We start from the raw sequence: 20,347 nt of genomic DNA, 5'->3' as shown, positions 1-20,347 counted from the left end.
CATTTGTTTTTCAACATGACAATGACCCAACACGCCTCCAGGCTGTGTAAGGGCTATTTMACCAAGAATTAGAGGGATGGAGTGCTGCATAAGATGACCTGGCCTCCACAATCATCCGATCTCAACCCAATTGAGATGGTTTGGGATGAGTTGGATGAGTTTTAGCTTGCTGCGCCACTCGGGAGGCCATTCACTTACATGTTCAACCTCTACTTGAACAAGTCTGTAATACCTKCATGTTTCAAGCAGACCACCATAGTCCCTGTGCCCAAGAAAGCCAAGATAACCTGCCTAAATGACTACCGCGCTGTAGCACTCATGTCTGTAGCCATGAAGTGCTTTAAAAGGCTGGTCATGACTCACATCAACACCATCATCCCAGAAACCCAAGACCCACCCCAATTTCCATACCGCCCCAACAGATCCACAGATGACGCAGTCTCTATTGCACTCCACGCTGCCCTTTCCCACTTGGASAAAAATAAGACCTAAGTATTTGAGAATGCTGTTCATTGACTACAGCTCAGGATTGAATACCATAGCATTGACTCGGTACCAGTACCCCCTGTATATAGCCTTGTTATTGTTATTTTATTGTGTTACTTTTTTTACTTCAGTTTATTCAGTAAATATTTTCTGAACTCTTAAGGGCTTGTAAGTAAGCGTTTCATTGTAAGGTCTACACGTGTTGTATTCAGCGCATGTSACAAATACAATTTGATTTGATTTAATCACAGTCAGTTTGGAAGCTTTTGSTTTAGGCCTCTAGAAGTGCAAGTGATATGAAACACCAAATATTCAGAAACATGCTGTAATACACAAATATCATGCAGCCAACCTGCTTGCACTAATCCCATGTAATTACTGTAACGTGCRAGCATGATCAGTAGCATTTCCTTTKTTARAGTAGATTGGGCTAGTTTAACATTATTGTCATTGCTCTGCGTTTTCCAGTAACTTACTGTAAATTTTACAGTAACATTATTTGCACTAACCAGAGATCGGCAAAGATACAGTCAAAAGGTATTTTGTTACAAATACAGGGTATGTTGAAGGGGAATGTATCCTTAACTACACCAACATTCCCAGTAATGGATACAGAACCATTTTACTTGCTATCTACAACAACATTCCCGTATGGATACAGAACCATTTTACTTGCTATGACTGTGATATGTTMTTTTTTTTAAGTCGGTCTGGACAAGAGTGTCTGCAAAATGACCAAAATGTAAATGTTAAAAATGAACACTTGCAAAGCACACACCTGGGTATTATTCTAATGAGCTCCGCCCTCAAACGATTTGTATTTTGATCAAATTCGGCCTTGTTTGGGGGCGGAGGTCATTAGAATAATACCCAGCAGTGTGCTTTGCAAGTGTTCATTTTCATTTCCATTTATACTTTTTTGGGGGTCGTTTAGCAGATACTCTTATCCAGAGGGACTTACAGTCAGTGTATTAAACTAAGGTTAACAATAATATACCACAGTCATAGCAAGTAAAAAGATGATGTTACCGTGACAGAGAAACGTTGTAGTTAAGCAGGCTACTTTGCAAGTATATAGTTGTATAAAAAAAAMACATGTATTCTAATTAAACTGTTACATGAATTGTAGTCTAGGCTAGTGAAATACAGAAGAGGTATTGAAATACATATATCAAATACATGGCACTAGCTATCTGCACTGTAAATCTGCAACAGTTTACTAACCCACTGTGCTTCCAGTAATGTGCTGTAAATTTAAAAAAAATACAGCATGTTGCTGTAGTCAGGTGTTCCGGTAATATCCTGTAAAGTGTTACAGTAAAGGTCCTGTACATCTACAGTAATTTACTGGCTTCTGTGTTGCCAGTATATTACTGTATACTGTATGTACAGTAACCTACTGGCTACTGTGCTGCCAGTAATTTTCTGMAAAAATTACAGGAAATGTTTTACACTGTAGAAGGTGMAAAAGGTGATATGTTGATATTCTTCAGATTGCTGCCATATGACTGGTTTCACATTTGTCTCCAGCGATCATAAGGTAAAATCGATCTAAAACAATTGCCATTGTTTTAGACTCTCACCTCTTCTCTTGTTTTCACTCCTCTCGTGTCTCCTCCCCCTTCCTCTCCTCTCCTCTCCTATTTCATTTACTCTCCTGTCCTCTCCTCTCCTTTCGTGTCCTCTCCTCCCCTCTCCTCATATTTAATTTACTCTCCTGTCCTCTCCTTCCCTCTTCCATCTACTCTCCTCTGCTCTCATTTCCTCTCCTCCGCCCTCCTCTTCTCTCCTCTATTCTTGTGCAGCACATTGTGTGTCCCCTTCGATACAATAAAAAGCCCATAGAGACTGTGAAAAGGGTTAAGGTTGGCTCAATTAAATATCGATTAAATACATAATAATAGTCCTCTGACTATTACCATTCACACTCTACTGCTCTGTCACGTTTTGCCATTTTAGTGGTGTGTGTGTGTGTGTGTGTGTGTGCGTGTGCGTGTGTGTGTGTCCTTCAGCACACGTCCTTATGCTATCGTCATTACTTCAATTATGTGTGTTATCTGACTGTGATCGCATACAGACAGCTCATGAATAATTCCAATGCGTGTGGAGAAGAGAAACCATATGTTTGTTTACCCTGCAAAACACACACACACACACCACACACAAACACACACGTCTGATTAATAGAAAGATACAAGTGACAGAACGGAGAAGCTCACAGCATGTGACACTCAGCATAATAAAACTGCTCACACACACAGGTGTGTATGTGTGTGTGTGTGTGTGTGTGATCTATGAGATGTGACAGTGTGTGTCATCATGGCAGACACACTGAGGCTTTGAGGAATGATAAACACACATGCCCTCTAAAAATGCCACCCCACGCAAAGACCTTCCCTTGTACCAAGCTGTGTGTTTCTTCTGCTTGGCTTGTATGTCTGATTTACATCCAGTGATTCACCTCCCTGTAGGACTCGACTGACCCCCTACACGTGTGTGTACACATGCACACACAAAGACACAAGAAAATTCACACCTGTCCTCACCAGGGAGAACACAGCTCATTTCCGCCCCACAGAGAGGTGTTTAGCGAAGGTGTGAGTCTGGCATAGGAGGGAGAAGASAGAGAGCGAGGGAGAGATTAGGTTCATTATCTGTTTGAAGGCCAGAAGAGACTCGAGAGAGAACAAACTGTCTGTGTGCATGAGGACACAGTAGAACACACAGCCCTCTGCCTACAGGGCATGTCATGCACACATATCTCCTCTRCTCTCTCYCTCCCCCTTCTCTCCTCGCTCCCTTCCTAAACACTAACCTTAAATCCTGTCTGTACTCAGTGGGACTGAAGAGCKAACCAGCTTGTTTCTCAGCATGTGTTCAGTACAGAGCAACTGTCATTACTTACAATCTACCTATAAGGTGTAGGCCTACGGTAGGTTCACTGATTGGAGAGGGGAGCAGTTTATTACGTTCATTAMTACACAGTTCAACAGCACCACCCTGTGGCCTTTTACTGTACTGCATCTGCTATCACAGAGGACTGTCTGTCTCCGCAACTGTGTGTGTGTGCACTGCATGTGCAAGGCCACGGCCACAAAGAGACGCATGAAGACGTACGAAATTGCATGACGCATTCATCATTGTCTGTTTTTTTGTCCGTTAAAAGTTAAACTCTTTCCGGACGAGTTTCATAAATAAAAACTGACAATTTGTACGTTTTCTGTCGGACAATCATCTCTGTTGTCCGTCATCCATCAACGGATAACATCCACTGAAAAACCATTGGCTCAATCCGTAATTTCCGGATGCCAAAAGTCTGTGTGTCAGCGTCCTTAAAGAGCTAGGAACCACAGAAGAGAGCGGGAGCAGCGTGTATTCCTTTATTGCACAGACACACTCCAAAAAGCTGAGCAGTCATGCATGCATTTCGACCAAAACTACACTAACCATAAATCCCGAAACAGAACATTTACCAAAAGATATAGAGGAACACATACATAAATACAGTACATCCATCTACTCTAGAYGTCTTCACTGTAAATAACAACATTGTCATCACTAAACCACAGCGTGCGTGTRGACGGAGCAGCTACAATAGAGYAATATAGAGAGAAATATATAGACAACACAGATACACTGAGTGTACAAAACATTAGGAACACCTGCTCTTTCCATGACATAGACTGACCAGGTGAATCCAGGTGAAAGCTATGATCCCTTATTGATGACACTTGTTAAATCCACTTTAATCAGTGTAGATGAAGACAGGTTAAAGAAGGATGATTTTTAAGTCTTGAGACATTTGACATTCAGAGTGTGAATGGGCAAGACACAAGATTTAAGTGCCTTTGAGCGGGGTATGGTAGTAAGTGCCAGGAGCACCGGTTTGAGTGTTTAAAMAACTGCAACGCTGCTAGGTTTTTCATGCTCAACAGTTTCTCATGTGTATCAAGAATGGTSCACCACCCAAAGGACATCCGGACAACTTGACACAACTGTGGAAAGCACTGGAGTCGACATGGGCCAGCATCCCTGTGGAACGCTTTCGACGCCTTGTAGTCCACGCCCTGACGAACTGAGACTGTTCTGATGGCAAAAGGGGGTGCCTTGCACCCCCTTTTGCCATCAGAACAGTCAATATTAGGAAGACGTTCCTAATGTTTATGCACTCAGTGAACAGGCAATAATAACAACAGGCAGTTTATGTGTTGTATCTCTGGCTTTAGTTCAATGAATTAAGGGAGCTTTCAGGTTAACTCGGGGCAGAAACGCCACTGATCTATGCAGAAGATACTATCAGCAACACACAGGCAACTTATTGGTCATAACAAAAGACCATTAGAAARGTACACAATCACTTGTGAGTGAAATAGGCTGTTGGGCTTGATCCCATCTTTCATACACATGCATCATCACTGCATATTCACTAGTCGACACCTACAGTACACCTACACATCCTGATGAAAATACCTTATACCATCTCTCTGACTTATAACAGACCATTCACCATTCATCCATCTATCCTTCCATCCATCCATCCWTCCWTCRATCRATCCATCCATCCAATACATCTAACAGCCAAGGCCAGGAGATTTTCCTGATCATATGATCTGACCAGGGAAAATCCCAGACCCTATTACCAGGCTATTTGGCTCTGCTGGTCAGAGAGAACCTCTCTGGCTTGGAAACCACTGTCTCCATCATGTGCATCTTCTACTTCTATAYGTTTATCTGTTAGGGTAAGGGGTTGTCTCTGTGTGTGACAGTATCAGTACTAGCCTATGACAATGCGTACAGTACAGAAGCTACTGGCAATGTTACAACAGCAACACCATTACAAAGAGACCGAGCAAGAGAGAAGGGTTGGAGTTGTGTGTGTGTGTCACTATGCATCCCTATGTTATCATCATTACTTCAAGCGGGGGTAGAACTCTGCCAGGGTGCTCTGAGGGATTCTTTTCAGCATCTCTTTGGGGAAGATTCTCATCAGCTGCCAGCCGATATCCAGTGTCTCAAACACAGTCCTGTTCTCATAGGCTCCTGGAACAGAGAGAGAGAGAGAGAGATTACACACTTGCYCACYCACTCAAACACGRACGCAGGCAYGCAGGCACACACACACAGTCCTCCTGTCCGCTCCCCCCTATGCCCCAGTGTACCCTGGGCGATGAAGTTCTTCTCAAACTTCTGTAGGAACTCCAGGTAGAGAAGATCATCAGGCGTCAGAGCCTCCTCTCCTACCACAGCCTTCATCGCCTGCACGTCCTTACCTATAGCATAACAAGCATACTACACACACACACACACACACAATAACAGATGTTTTCCAGCAGAAGTGTCTAATGTTGTTGAGCAGCGTGTGTGTGTGTATGTGTGTGTYTGCATACCAGCTGGTTGGAGACATCAGAGTGGTCTTTGCGTGTCATCCCCTCTCCGATGGCTGACTTCATCAGACGAGACAGTGATGGCAGAACATTGATGGGAGGATAGATCTAGAGAGAGAGAGGYAGGTAAAGAGGGAGAGAGTTGGAAACATCACAACATCAATTGAGAGAATCGATTTGCCAGACACTAGAATCCTGCCAATGCCCAGAGGCACTTTTGAAGGTAACAGCCACATAGCTGTGTGTGTCTCTGTGGTGTCACCTGTCTGTTGTGCAGCTGTCTGTCCACGTAGATCTGTCCCTCAGTGATGTACCCTGTCAGATCAGGGATGGGGTGAGTGATGTCTGAGAGAGAGAGAGAGGGAGAGGGGGGAGAGGTAAAGAGGAAGAGAGTCAGAAAGAGTAAAAGACTGTCCATATTTGAGCAGTCAGTTAAGCAATACATGTGTGTACAGTAGCATCGTTGGGTAAAGGGATATGGGTGATCGACATATCATTGTTGGGCATAGTGAGTGTAGGGATCTGGGTGATCGACATGCCATCGTTGGCCATAGTGAGTAAAGGGATCTGGGTGATAAACATACCATCACTGGGTATATAGTGAGTATAGGGATCTGGGTGATAAACATACCATCGTTGGGCATAGTTAGTATAGGGATCTGGGTGATAGAGCCGTTGCGTCCCTCCACCCGACCAGCTCTCTCGTAGATGGTGGCAAGGTCAGTGTACATGTAGCCTGGGAAACCACGACGACCTGGGACCTCCTCTCTGGCGCTGTAGACCTTAGAGGTGGGGGGATGACATTTACTCTGTTATCATTGATTAATTTGTAATAATGGCGAGTGTCTCACCTTTCGTAGCATCATGCGTTTGTGTGTGTTGTGTGTGTGTGTGTGTGTGTGTGTGTGTGTGTGTGTGTGTGTGTGTGTGTGTGTGTGGTGTGTGTGTGTGTGTGGGTGTGTGTGTGTGTGTGTGTGTGTGTGTGTGTGGTGTGTGTATGTGTTATACCTCTCGTAACGCCTCTGCGTAGGAGCTCATGTCAGTCAGGATTGACGAGGACGGCTTCTCACACTGATAGGCCAGATACTCTGCTGATGTCAGGAGCTAGGCGGGGCGTGATGATACGCTCTATACTGCGAGTAGAGAGAGAACATAATTATGATCATTTGTACACTGCAATATTGACCACAACTCAGGCCAAAATAGATTGTATTTGAAAATAAAAAACATTTCATACCTTGATTACATTGAGACACAATGACATATGTATCTTTTTTTATTCGTGGAAATACTTGGGAACAGATTTCCAAAATGAAACAAATTTTCCGATGAATTCCTGGTGATTATACAGTAAAAAAATATATATATTGTACAGTAAATTTTTGATTTTTTTTTGCCTGTTGCCCGACCCATGCATTAGGGTGTCCACCTCCAGTGCTCAGAATGACAGGAATCACATTTACATTATGGTAGTTCATCTTAACATTGGGCTCCTGAGTGGCGCAGCAGTCTAAGGCACTGCATCTCAGTGCTAGAGGCGTCACTACAGACACCCTGGTTCGAATCCAGGCTGTATCACAACCGGCCGTGATTGGGAGTACTATAGGGCCGCGCACAATTGGTCCGAGTTTGGCCGGTGTAGACCGTCATTTCTTAACTGACTTGCCTAGTTAAATAAAGGTTAACAGAACATGCAACTCTTGTAATGAAGCAGCCAATAAAATGTCATTTTCCAAAATGCAATTAGCAGGAAACCACCATTCTAAACATTTAGCCGACGCTCATATCAAGAGCGACTTACAGGAGAAATGAGTGTTAAATACCTTCATCAAGGGCACATCAACTGATTTTTCACAGCTTGGGAATTCGAACCAGCGACCTTTCAGTTACTGGCTCAATGCTCTTAACCACTAGGCTACCTGCACCTGATAATATAGGTTCCATATGTGACAAACATCAAACATGTGTCAAACATGAAAATCTCTGTTGGAAACTTGGAAAGACAGGGACTATAAAGATGCAACAACGAGGATGTGTTGCTAATATGACTAGGATTGTGCTTTTGGCTGCTGGACTACAAAAGAAAGTTGATGTGAAAACCAATAGAACAGGAAAGAAATTCTGGTTTCAATGGCATATGAGGAAGTCTTTATAAAACAATTGCCTCCARGTTTCTAGGGTCAGATTTTGCCTAGGATCATTTGAAGCAAGGTAAGACATACCTCATAATATGAAATAAAAAGTTCAGGTTTCAAACAATTAAGTATATGTTTTCAAAATGRCTCCGACTCGCATTGCAAAGTGGTGTGTGAGACACTGATACCCCAGCCASGTCACCAATGACACAAGTCAGTATTCGACTTGTGTCGAATCTATGTCTGTTGACTTAGGGGCAACAGCGAGCACTGTACCTTCATAGGTTTCAGTTTGGCTAGGCATTGTGGATGTTTGTGTAAATATCTGCACCTGATTCCAAATGTTGCAAGTTCAAATCCTGCCAAACAAAGATATTTTTGTATTAAGCTTAACCAAAATTTAAACCTTACCTTAAAAAAATCAGAGTAATGCCTAAACAACCTTAAACACTTAAAAAAGTGCAAACACTTCGAAATTTGAGAACACGGACGAACGTCTAATTCTGAAGTGACACTTTGAGAGCTAGTTGGATACCCTTACCTACTGTTGCCTATGCACTGAATGGCAAATGGGAGGCACGCTTCAATTACGAGTTGAGAAAAAACATGGACATCAAAACGCAATTACATTTAGAATTGTTGCACAATGACTGGGCTTATAAAAGCACGTTTCACTCCAGCAGCAACTAGCTGAGGAGCTCCAGCAGCAGCTCTACCGCTGTCCGACTAGTGATATTCCCCTCAAAATTAGCTCTATATACCGTGACGTGTGATAAATAAAATACATGCGACTAACGAAAATACACACGCCCCAATTATTCCACTAAATGTAGCTAATTAACCTATAAGCCAATAAGCATGATAGTCAACTGTATTTACATCAACTGATATTTCCATCAATTAATAAAAATAATACTTTTTCAATGGGATTGTTTTTTCTCCCGGTCAATTTGGCTGGCAACGATTCTATTTATCAGCTACAACAAAAAATATATTGCCCAAAAACAGGCAATTACCAGCTAACAAAAACCCTGCAATGAAGGTTAATTGGACAGGTTGAGGAGCAGGTGAGATGAGGGTAGAGGTTAAAGGTTAGAAGTGACCTACGTGGGGTCGTTGGCCAGGTTGAGGAACAGACAGACATTGTCCATGGAACCATTCTCCTCAAAGTCTGACTTGAAGAACCGAGCTGTCTCCATGTTGACCTGGGGTCAAGGYTTAGAGGTCAAAGYTTAAAGCTGGAATCCTTCATTGAAATAATAACAAAGCGGTCACCCTGTAGTGGGGTATTATTTGATATGTGTATATTATATATACACTACATCAACAAAAGTATGTGTACACCAGCTCGTCGAACATCTCATTCCAAAATCATGGGCATTAATATGGAGTTGGTCCCCCCTTTGCTGTTTAACAGCCTCCACTCTTCTGGGAAGGCTTTCAACTAGATGTTGGAACATTGCTGCAGTCAGGGCTCTGTGCAGGTCAGTCAAGTTCTTCCACACCGATCTCCACAATACATTTCTGCATGGATCTCGGTTTGTGCACGGGGGCATTGTCCTGCTGAAACAGGAAAGGGCCTTCCCCAAACTGTTCCCACAAAGATGGAAGCACAGAATTGTCTAAAATGTCATTGTATGCTGTAGCGTTAAGATTTCCCTTCACTGGAACTAAGGGGCCTAGCCCGAACCATGAAAACCATTATTCCTCCTACACCAAACTTTACAGTTGTACTATGCATTGGGGCAGGTAGCGTTCTCCTGGCATCCGCCAAACCCAGAAAAGTCAGTCCGACTGCCAGATGGTGAATCGTGATTCATCACTCCAGAGAACGCATTTCCACTGATCCAGAGTCCTATGGCGGTGAACCTTACACCACTCCAGCCGACGCTTGGCATTGCGCATGGTGATCTTAGGCTTGTGTGCGGCTGCTCAGCCATGAATATCCATTTCATGAAGCTCCCGATGAACAGTTATTGTACTGACGTTGCTTCAGAGGCAGTTTGGAACTCAGTAGTGAGTGTGGCAACCGAGGACAGACGATTTTTACTCACTACGTGTTTCAGCACTCGGCGTCCCCGTTCTGTMAGCTTCTGTGGCCTACCACTTCGCGGCTGAGACATTTTTGCTCCTAGACYTTTCCACTTCACAATAACAGCACTTACAGTTCACCGGGAAAGCTCTAGCAGGGCATAAATTTGACGAACTAACTTGTTGGAAAGGTGGCATCCTATGACACGTTGAAAGTCACTGAGCTCTTCAGTAAGGCCATTCTACTGCCAATGTTTGTCTATGGAGATTGCATGGCTGTGTGGTCGATTTTATACGCCTGTTAGCAACGGGTGTGGCTGAAATAGCCGAATCCACTAATTTGAAGGGGTGTCCACATACMTCTGTATATATAGTGTACCTCACATGCGACTCATAATAAGACTATGCAATTAGCCTACTCAAATTGTTATCTTTATCTGACTCCCTTTAACATTATAATAAACATTATGAGAAGTGAATATCAAAGCAAGCATCATTTCATTACTTTGCAAAACAAATGGATTCACATACAAGGCATACAACTTAAGTTACAAGGCAATACTGACATTAACAAAGCATAATTKTGAGCATATAGATCCTCAGTTAACTTACAAGACAAAGCATGAACAAAGAGATGCCTACTAGGCCAGAGTCCTAGAAAAATCTCAATTGATCATATAACCTTCAAATGGACAGGATACAGGATGAGAGAGAGAACAACAGACCTTCATTTCATTTATAACATCTGAATGTGTAAAACCAACCACCATTGTCCAATCAAACAATACCAAGTTTACAGTAACCTGATCACTCAGGCCCAATCTCCACAGGGTGTCATAGCATCTAACTTTCATTTAGATTTTTAATTAAGGTCAACCACATTACAATGATTTTGATATAAAGATGATATATAGAGTCCCAGTCAACAGTTTGGAAATTGTTTGGAAACTCATTCAAGGGTTTTTCTTTATTTTACTATMTTCTACATTGACTTGCAAAATGTTCTACARTGTAGAATAATAGTGAAGACATCAAAACTATGAAATAACACATAWGGAATCATGTAGTAACAAAAAAAGTGTRAAACAAATCAAAACATATTTTATATTTGAGATTCTTCAAAGWAGCCACCCTTTGCCTTTATGARAGCTTTGCACACGCTTGGCATTCTCTCAACCAGCTTCATGAGGTAGTCACCTGGAATGCATTTCAATTAACAGGTCTGCATTGTTCAAAGTTCATTTGTGGAATTTCTTTCCTTCTTAATCTGTTTGAGCCAATCAGTTGTGCTGTGACAAGGTAGGGGTGGTATACAGAAGACAGCCTTATTTGGTCAAATATGTAACACTTTTTGTGATTACTACATGATTCCATGTGTGTTATTTCATAGTTTTGATGTCTTCACTATTAATAGCAAAAATAAAGAAAAACCCTTGAATGAGAAGGTGGTACTGTATATTAATAAAAACATTTTTGGGGCAGGGTTGGAAATTCTCCCGGGGTCACAACCCCTACATTGGGAACCGTTGCTTTAAAGGGTCAATCTGCAGTTGTTACATTTWAAAAAATTAACTTAGAAATGTATAATATGTATCCATTGTTTCTGGAAGAATATAACTTATAAATGCCCCATGAGCTAAGTTCAACTGTCACATCCTGTCAGAACAACAAATATAACCTTGTTTGACTCCAATGTTTGTAGACATTGTAAATKWAAAAAAACACTGAATAGCCTCAAAACATGCTTTAAACTATACATGTGATATCATGGATGGTCAGTCCTTGCGTCCATTGCTCTGTCTATGAATTTGAGAGTGGATACATTTCTCCAGGCCTATCCATCAGCTTTTGGCCCTTTACGGATTGGCCCTTTAAGGGGCCACGTGCGTGTAACCATGTTCGTGTGCGTGTATGTGTCTCACCCCCATTGCGGCGAAGACGATAGCGAAGTTGTCATCACTGTAGTCCATCACATCTTTAGACTTCCTCACCAGGCCTGCCTGACGACAGATCTGAGCCGCTATCTACAGAGAGAAAGAGAGAGAGAGAGAGAGAGAAGAGAGAGAGAGAGAGGGGGGGGGGGGAAAGACAGAGAGGAGAAGAGATGGGCGAAGAAAGAAACACACTGCAGGATATGAAAAAACAACTGTTTCCTTCCTTGGAGGAGAGCCTCAAAGCTCATTCCCATTTAATCAAACTGAACTAATTAAAAGAAAATGATACAAATTAATGAATCAATTTAATTAGTGGGTTTAATCAGCACTAGACCCTATGGTGCTACTTCAATACCTTCACACAAATTGCCAGCCATTCACACAGCTCTTAATGCTGAGGATGGGGGTTAACGGGTAGTTGGTGTGTGTGTGTGTGTGTGTGTGTGTGTGTGTGTGTGTGTGTGTGTGTGTGTGTGGTGTGTGTGTGTGTGTGTGTGTGTGTGTGTGTGTGTGTGTGTGTGTGTGTTGTGTGTGTGTGTGTGTGTGTGTGTGTGTGTGTGTGTGTGTGTGCATGCGTACCTCGTTGTGTGGCAGTCCTGCAGCAGAGAAGATGGGTATTTTCTGCCCCCTAGCGATGCTGTTCATGCCGTCTATAGCAGAGATCCCTGTCTGGATCATCTCCTCCGGGTAGATACGACACTGAGGGTTGATAGGCTGGCCTGGACACACGCGCACGTCCACACACACACACATTATCATCTCCTCAAAAAAGAAACAATACTCTCTATTGTTATATTCATCTCTCAATCTATAACTCTAGACGTGTACCCATGATGTCCAGGTAGTCTTCTGCCATCACTGTGGGGCCTTTGTCGATGGGCTTGCCTGAGCCATTAAACACGCGCCCTGCAAACAGAAATGCACACACACACGCACAGGCATGCACACAAACACACACAGATTCAGATTGACTGTTCTTAACGTGTGTTACTGTACGTGTGTATACAACAACAACAACAAAACATTTACAGTGAGGGAGAGGTCGAAATTACACAATTGTTACCAAGAGGAAAATGGGGGAGTCATGCTTTTTTTCAATTTCAGTCAGGGGGAGTGCTTAGTATTTTTTTCTTTCGTTCAGGGGAGGGTTATGTCATTTGTAATCGATTAAATGTCGTTTTGCTCAGTGTTTGAGAATTAGTTGCTTATTATAACTCGATGTGTGCCCGATGCTGCCCCTCATAGGTGATTCTCTGCTGGGCATGCAATATCAAGTGTGCCTAGTGTGGTCTCAATCAAATGATCCATAGCCTATACCGTAGGCTACGGCTATACGAAGAGCATGCTGAGAGAAGCACTGGGATGGTGTATATAACACTAGGCTACACTGCATTACACACCGCAATGGATAGGCTATCCCAATCATAAGCCCTGGCCTGCCCTGTTCTTGCTGAAGCAAACCCCTTTTGTGCTGCCAAACCAATGGCTGTGCTGTGCACCGGTGGCAAWMCAGGGCGCGAYTCAAAGGCTTCTTCCAGGAAATAATGTTGTATTTGTCCAAAATGTTCCGTTTGAAAGKGAAGATGAGGAGGAGGACCGGAGGTAAGTTTGCTACTGCTACAATTGATTTGAATAAAAAACAATATGTTTCATTGCCCATAATGAAGCTATTTATTAGCGTTATTGATCTCACAATGAGCCATAWTCGAGTAATTTACATAACTTATTGTACATTACTATGAAGCGGCAGCCGTGGAGATGGACAAGCAATGGATGCTGAAAGTCGGCTAATTCCAGAAGGCCTAATTCATTCATTTTAATTAGATTTTAGACTACTAACAACAAGAGGGGCATTGTGTTGGAGCCTATCTCTTCCTATTCAATAAAGAAGAAGTAGGCCTACCTGTTTGACAGATTAAAGTATAGTCTACTATCCATAGATTTTGTCAGCCAATTCCTACTGTTTGATAAGTGAAAATATTCTCGCTCTCATCCATAATAATGTCATCATGTAGACTAGACAACCCGCACAGCTACCTGCACTGTATCTGCGAGCTGTTGGCTAGAGGGCAGGTGCCKGACCAGAGTAGGCACGTTTGCTATTTAGTGCAACAGTTTTTGTGACAAAACTATCAGTAGAGTTGAAAATGCGATGGAAACACATTGAACTTRAGATTCTTTACGAAAAAGTCGATTTTGTGTGCACTACTGTTCCTTTGGAAAGTATTCAGACCCCTTGACTTTTTCCACATTTTGTTACGTTATAGCCTTGTTCTAAAATMTAGTAAATAAATAAAAATTCTCWGCACTCTACACACAAAAACCATAATGACAAYGCGAAAACAGCTTTAGACATTTTTGKAAATGTATAAATGTTTTTTAACAGAAATACCTTATTTACGTAAGTATTCAGACCCTTTCTATGAGACTCGAAATTGAGCTCAGGTGCATCCTGTTTCCATTGATCATCCTTGAGATGTTTCTACAACTTGATTGGAGTCCACCTGTGCTAAATTCAAATGATTGGACATGATTTGGAAAGGCACACACCTGTAATAGGTCCCACAGAGCGAAAACCAAGCCATGAGGTCGAAGGAATTGTCCTTAGAGCTCCGAGAKAGGATTGTGTCGAGGCACATATCTGGGGAAGGGTATCCAAAAAAWTTCTGCAGCATTGAAGGTCCCCAAGAACACAGTGGCCYCCATCATTCTTAAATGGAAGAAGCATCTAACCACCAACTCTTCCTGAAGCTGGCTGCCCGGCCAAACTGAGCAATTGGGGGAGAAGGGCCGTGGTCAGGGAGGTGACCAAGAACCCGATGGTCACTCTGACAGAGCAAGAGAGTTCCTCTGTGGAGATGGGAGAACCTTCCAGAAGGACAACCATCTCTGCAGCACACCACCAATCAGGCCTTTATGGTAGAGTGGCCAGACGGAAGCCACTCCTCAGTAAAAGGAACATAAAAGCCCGCTTGAAGTTTGCCAAAAGGCACCTACAGGAATCTCAGACCATGAGAAACAATATTCTCTGCTCTAATGAAACCAAGATTGAACTATTTGGCCTGAATGCCAAGCGTCACGTCTGYAAGAAACCTGGCACCATCCCTAAGGTGAAGCATGGTGGTGGCAGAATCATCATGTGGGGATGTTTTCAGTGGCATGGGACTGGGAGACTATTCAGGATCAAGGCAAAGATGAACAGAGCAAAGTACAGAGAGATCCTTGATGAAAACCTGCTCCAGAGCTCTCAGGACCTCAGACTGGGGCAAAGGCTCACCTTCCAACAGGGCAACATCCCTAAGCACACTGCCTAGACAGCGCAGGAGTGGCTTRGGGACAAGTCTCTGAAAATAGCTGTGCAGCAACGCTCCCCATACAACCTGACAGAGCTTGAGAGGATCTGCAGTGAAGAATGATAGAAACTCCCCAAATACAGGTGTGTCYAGCTTGTAGCGTCAAACCCAAGAAGACTTGAGGCTGTAATCACTGCCAAAGGTGCTTCAATAAAGTACTGAGTAAATGGTCTGAATACTTATGTAAATGTAATATTTCAGTTTTATAATGTTTTTATAAATTTGCAAAAATACATTAAAAAACTGTTTTGCTTAGTCATTATGGGGTATTGTGTATAGATTGATGAGGGGGGGGAACTATTTAATCACTTTTAGAATKAGGCTGTAACCTAACAAAATTTTGAAAAAGTCAGGGAGTCTGAATACWTTCCGAAGGCACTATACGTCATCAAGCATTGATATTTATCCACAACAAGTCCATTGGTGGAAACATACCACTGGTGGGGAAATGCTAATATTTWAAATTAACAAAAATATAAACGCAACATGCAACATTTTCAAAGATTTTACAGATATTTTTTTATTTTCATTTTACCCCCTTTCCCCCCTCAATTTCGATCTTGTCTCATCGCTGCAACTCCCCAACGGGCTCAGGAGGTGAAGGTTGAGTCATGCGTCCTCCGAAACATTACCCGCCTAACCGCGCTTCTTAACACCCGCCCGCTTAACCCGGAAGCCAACCGCACCAATGTGTCAGAGAAAACARTGRTCAACTGACGACCGAGGTCAGCCTGCAGGRGCCAGGCACGCRACAAGGAYTCGCTAGAGCGAGATGAGCCAAGTAATGCCCCCCCCAGTCAAACCATCCCCTTACCCGGGCGACGCTGGGCCAATTGTGCACCGCCCTATGGTAGGTCCGAGTTACAGTTCATATGAGGAAATCCGTCAATTGAAATAAATTCATTAGGCCCTAATCTATGGATTTCACATGACCGGGAATKCAGATATGCATCTGTTGGRCACAGATACCTTWAAAAAAGGRWGGGGRGTGGATCAGAKAACCAGTCAGTATCTGGTGGACACCATTTGACTCATGCAGCGCAACACATCTCCTTCACATAGAGTTGATCAGGCTGTTGACTGTGGCCTGTGGAATGTTGTCCCTCTCCTCTTAAAATAGCTGTGCGAAGTTGCTGGATATTGGTGAGAACTGGAACACACTGTCGTACACGTCGATCCAAAGCATCCCAAACATGCTCAATGGGTGACATGTCTGGTGAGCTTGCAGCCCAAGGAAGAACTGGGACATTTTCAGCTTCCAGGAATTGTGTACAGGTCCTTGTGACYTGGGGCCGTGCATTATCATGCTGAAACATGAGGTGATGACGGTAGATGAATGGCACAACAATGGACCTCAGGATCTCATCACGGTYTCTCTTTGCATTCAAATTGCCATCGATAAAATGCAGTTGTCTTTRGTTGTCTGTAGCTTATGCCTGCCCATACCATAACCCCAGCAACACCACAACGGGGCACTCTGTACACAATGTTGACATCAGAAAACCGCTCGCCCACACAACGCCARACACGCTGCCATCTGCACGGTACAGTTGAAACCAGGATTAATCTGTGAAGAGCACACTTCTCCAGCGAGCCAATGGCCATAGAATGTGAGCCTTTGCCCACTGAAGTCGGTTATGACGCCTAACTGCAGTCACGTCAAGACCCTGGTGAGGATGACGAGCATGCAGATGAGCTTCCCTGAGACGGTTTCTGACAGTTTGTGCAGAAATCCTTCGGATGTGGAAACCCACAGTTTCATCAGCTGTCCGGGTGACTGGTCTCAGACGACCCGCAGGTGAAGAAGCCGGATGTGGAGGTTCTAGGCTTGCGTGGTTTACACGTGATCTGCGGTTGTAAGGCCAGTTGAACGTACTGCCAAATTCTCTCAAACGACGTGTATGGTATAGAAATTAACATGACATTCTCTGGCAACAGCTCTGGTGGACATTCTTGCAGTCAGCATGTCAATTACATGATCCCTCAAAACTTGAGACATCTGTGGCATTGTGTTGTGTGACAAAACTGCACATTTTAGAGTGGCCTTTTATTGCCCCCAGCACAAGGTGCACCTGTGTAATGATCATTCTGTTAATCAGCATCTTGATATGCCACACCTGTCAGGTGGATGGATGGATTATAATGGCAAAGGAGAAATGCTCACTAACAGGGATGTAAACAAATGTGTGCACCAAATTTGAGAGAAAAAAGCTTTTTGTTCATATGGAACATTTCTGGGATCTTCTATTTCAGCTCGTGAAACATGGGACCAACACTTTACATGGAAACCTAGCTAGTGTCAGTAAATGTTGAAACTTGGATGGCTTGGTGTGCTAAGTTAAAATCAGGGCTAGAATTGATGGGGTATGTGAGGGTATTGGGGCCTTTGTTAAAGAAAAAGGCTAAAAGCATAGGCTTACCTCTTAAGATTTTTTKATTTTTTAATGGACCTGATTATATAAAGCGATCTATAYCTAAGCTTTAGTACGCAATGCCATTTTAAAAAATCAATTGTGAAGCATTTGTTACACACAACAGGCTGGCAGGAGCGCTCAGCATTTCAACAACACATCAACAACATGCCCATGAATTTGACATTTAGGCTGTATAAAATGTTAACMAATTACTTAGAATTAGATAGTAATTAAACAAAATAGTCTTATTATGCTATACAATCTTTCTGCAGTGCCTTTTGAATTCACTTGAAGAAATATGAGTTTGGCCAGTCTTTGGTTTGAGGATCATGCAGTGACCTACGCATGTTCAGCAGATGCTCTTATATTTCATMGCCCTAATCACAGTGAKCACAAATCTATTTTGTAACAACAATATCATGGAATTAAATATAATAAATTAGAAAATGATAGTTTTCCAAATMAAAAACATGTTACAAGCGCATACCTGATGATATGCGGCTGCTGTTTTAATAAACAAATGGCRTTTTCTCGAATTCTTTGATGACGATCAGATACTTCAGTTGTCATTGGTTCTGTTGCGCTCAATTTTTACAGTTGATAGACAACTGTACCACTGTTCCAAACTTASACTACCCTCTTTTTTTAACAATAGCCTATATAAAAAAATCTAAACGTCTCTGTTGCTGCAGCAGGCGCTTATTCGCTGTCGGGCTCTGTTGTGGTATTAAAAACCGATTCTGCTTGTCTCCAGTCATGTAAAATGACAGAACTGTATCAAATGCGTTTTTAAATGGATATTTTTTCTCGGACCGCTAATAAGATGATAGGTTCATTCAGTGCTTTTAGAATAATGGAGATCTTTTCACCCCTTCCCTTGTCCGCGGTGGTCTGCCTTCTGGCTACGTTGTAKTGCTTACAAAATGAAGGACAGTTTCTAAAACTGCATATRAAAGGGTCTGGTCTGTCCTAGGAGTGAGGGTAAATGACAGGCATGTTCTCTGCTATCCACTGTGTTTTTATTTATAATMTGGGTATAGGGGAATATCTGACCTCACTTCAGAGGTCAGATTTTCTCCAGGTATCCCTCATTATAAATAACGTACAGTTCCTAAGTGCCATACCCAGCATATCTTCAGAGACAGGGGTGCGTAGGATGTCCCCTGTAAACTCACAGCTGGTCTTCTTAGCATCAATACCTGATGTCCCCTCAAACACCTACACACATTCGCACACCCACAAACACGTGCGCATACGCAAAAGGACAGTTAACACAGGGCTCTGAGTTGTAGGATTTTGAGACATGATGGGCAAGTCACACACAAATACATACACACTGACCTGCACCACGGCTTTAGACCCTGTAACCTCCAACACCTGGCCACTCCTCTTGGTTCCATCTGGCAGGGTCAGGTGGACGATCTCTGCATACCTGGGGAACTGTCCCACAAACACACACACACACACACACACAGACACACACACACACACACACACAGGGTCATGAGGATGATTTCATCACACCTGGGAAACTGAATAACATGCCCGCTGGTCAGAGACTGGCTGTGTTTTAATACAATATGTTGATTTGAAGATGTACTGATCTGTGATCTCTCACCTTCACCTGGTCCAGAATCACGAGAGGCCCGTTCACTCCAGACACTGTCTTATAGGCTACAAACAGAGAACAGAGTTACTCACACACTGCTCACACCCGTTGTAGTAAGAAGCTGCAAGTCATGCAACTGCTGCAAAACATTTTGAGGGGGTGATGGTGAAATTCGATTTATTTGAATTCATTAGGATATGAGAAACGTATATTTCCCAGCAACATATGATACAAATTGGTTTCAATAGCAATCGATGGCCCTGAATACTACTACTAGTCATCATCACTTGCCGCAGAATGCGCAACGTTATCTCCTATCGGGCTGTCTGGCTAGCCCCTCCGTTCCTGCGTTATTCTGCGGTTTACCGGGCACGATAGCTAATAACTCACTCAGGCGCGGCTGGGAGATGTAGTCGCGTTTAACGGCCAGGACTTGCTCCCGGGAGGCAGCCGTCTTGTTGCCGGTAACGGCTGATGAGAGCTCGTTAACAGCTCCGCTGACCATTCCCTTCAGCACCTTCAACGCCATGTTTACCTCTGGATTGGAGTTGGAGCAGACAAGTCGTGACAGCAAAACTGCGCATGCGAGGTAGCTACGCGGAGGAGCTGACCAAGGTGCTGATTATTCCAAAATGTGTTTTATTATAAGGGGTGTAAACTGACATTTTGGGCTAAAACAAGTATTATAAATTGGGTGGTTCGAACCCTGAATGCTMATTGMCTGACAGCCGTGGTAAATCATACCTGTATACTACTGGTATGACTAAACAATGTACAGTATTTTAAAATGTTCACACATTTATAGGGAKATTTTATCAAATCAAATGTTATTTGTGACATGCTTTGTGAACAACAGGTGTAGACTAACAGTGAAATGCTTACTTACGAGAAATAATTGAAACATAATAATACAAATAAAAGGGATAACTACACAATGAGTAATAATAACTTGGCTATATATTATATTAACTCAATACATTAAGTAATGACTTAAGAATGAT

At 42.9% G+C, this 20,347-nt stretch overlaps 1 pseudogene; it reads right to left on the bottom strand.

The window, feature by feature from the left end:
- Positions 1-4,792: 4,792 nt before the first annotated feature.
- On the bottom strand, positions 4,793-19,928 carry LOC111963896 (V-type proton ATPase subunit B, brain isoform-like; annotated as a pseudogene).
- Between the last annotated feature and the right edge of the window lie 419 nt (positions 19,929-20,347).

Source organism: Salvelinus sp. IW2-2015, linkage group LG5 (genome assembly GCF_002910315.2).
Source record: "Salvelinus sp. IW2-2015 linkage group LG5, ASM291031v2, whole genome shotgun sequence".
In the NCBI taxonomy this organism is placed as follows: domain Eukaryota; kingdom Metazoa; phylum Chordata; class Actinopteri; order Salmoniformes; family Salmonidae; genus Salvelinus; species Salvelinus sp. IW2-2015.
The sequence above is the reverse complement of the archived record's forward strand: the minus strand, read 5'-3'. Positions and strand labels throughout refer to the sequence as shown.